Raw genomic sequence first — 2141 nt, forward strand, 5'->3', positions numbered from 1 at the left:
CGGCCTAGAAGATATGAGCAACACAAGTTAAACATGGCATTGATGCAAAATGCACCCAAACATCAAGCAAACACCTCAAAATATGAATGCAACATGATAATATGAAACTACATGCAATTCTAAGCAAGTTTCATATAGAGCACACTCAAAACGGAGCAACGGTTCAACACACACACATGAAACAAGTTATAATAACAATCTGTCCAAAACAGCAACTAGGCATATTGCAAGCATCAAAACAATATACTACAGGACCTCAACAAGAAAACAAAAGGCATGGGCATGATGTATAGGTAATGCATAACAAAACATGAACACTGAACTATCTCCAGAAATCACCAGAACATGCTGAAACACACATGGTAAGATTGCACGTTATAACCATTTCAGACTTTGCAGAAAATAACATCAGGTTGTAATGTTCAGAGCTATCAAACAACATGTTACAGGAACTTATAATGGCAAACAAAGGCATGGTATGAATCTAGTAAATGCATAGATCAAAAGACCCTTACTGATCATAAGCCAAAAGTATCAGAAGATATGATGGCACCCACGTGAACATAGCAAGTTATAATACAGATTCAAACATTGCAGAAACAGAATTATGAAGGCATGTAGATGAGCTTGTACCACTCACCACAGAGCAATATATAGCATGGCAAGGAAACCCATAGTAAGAATACATATTTGTGAAGCTAAGCATGGCAATAGCAAGGTCATAGGGTACATGGATCACTAGGAAAAGACATGGCAACAACTGAACTTAATGTTAACAGGCTGACAGCAACATTTTCAAGCAACTTTGGAGCAAGATATGAACAAGCTACAGCTAGCTACAAATGCAACCAGGGGCATGTATGGTTAGACGATGACATGTAGATCAAAACATATTTAATGAGCATCTCCAGATTATGCATAGAATGATTAGTAGCAACATGTTTATATAGCATCACGAAATAACAGATTCAGCCTAGCAAAACAGCAACATCATGTACACTACTTAACAAGCTCGATTCACTCACCACAAGTCATTGCATGACAAGATAAGCATAGAATCATCAACAAGAAATGTTTGTGAAACAAACAAAGTCAAGAACAAGTCCATAGCATGCAAGGATCAACCACAATAAGCTTAGCCAAATTGAATAACATATAAACAATCTGCCAGGAAACATTTTGAAGCAAAAGTAGAGCACGAAAATGACATGCTAGACTACTCCATAATTACAACCAGAGGCATGAATGGATAGACAAAAACCATATGTTCAAAACACCCTTACTGAAGTATCTCGAAATATGCATGGATCTCTCTGAAGCAACAAGTTTACATGGCATCAAAATAACAGCAGAACAGGGACTAAAATCAGTAATATCACGAAGCCTAGTTTGCATGCTTGTGCTAGTCACCACATTGATCACAAAAATACATGGTAAGAACCTCTGTAAAGAAGACATGGCATAGTTCAAAACACCTGTAGACATCAACCTCATAGGATGCACACATCAATCAACTAAAAAATGACAAAAGAGCTCGTTCTGATAACAGACAGCAGAAAACATCATGAAGCACTCTTACAATGATGATTCAGGCATCTAGATCACCTCAAATTAATATGATGCAATGGAATGAAATGATGTACTCGTCGAGGCGAACAATTTGACATATTACACGCACGAAACGGAGCTACGGATGGACAGATACAGCATGACGAACAGGGCATGAAAATTACTGCAGGCACGGGGACTTGGGCAATTTTCAGAGGGGGGGAAGTCAACCTCGTGCACGGATTTCGAGGATCGCCGGGGAGGTCGCCGGAGTTGGGGTAGAAGGCGGCCGGAGCTGGGGAAGGTCGGATCCGGGGCTCCCGCGGCCGGATCTCGCCGGATCCAGGCCGGGAAGGCACGGCGGCGGAGGGAGGCGAGCTCCGGGCGGCGAAGGGCGGAGCCGGCCGGGAGGAGCCGCGGCGGTCGCCGGGGCGGCGGCGCGCGGGGAAGATGCCCGTGGCGCGCGGACGAAGCCGGCGGGGCGAGGAACGACGGCGGACCCTCGCCGGTGCCCGCGGCGGCGGCCGGCGGATGGAGGAGACGCAGGGGCGGCGGCGCGGAACTCGCCTGCGCCGAGGCGCGCGAGGCGGCGG

Source organism: Triticum dicoccoides, chromosome 1B (genome assembly GCF_002162155.2).
Source record: "Triticum dicoccoides isolate Atlit2015 ecotype Zavitan chromosome 1B, WEW_v2.0, whole genome shotgun sequence".
In the NCBI taxonomy this organism is placed as follows: Eukaryota; Viridiplantae; Streptophyta; class Magnoliopsida; order Poales; family Poaceae; genus Triticum; species Triticum dicoccoides.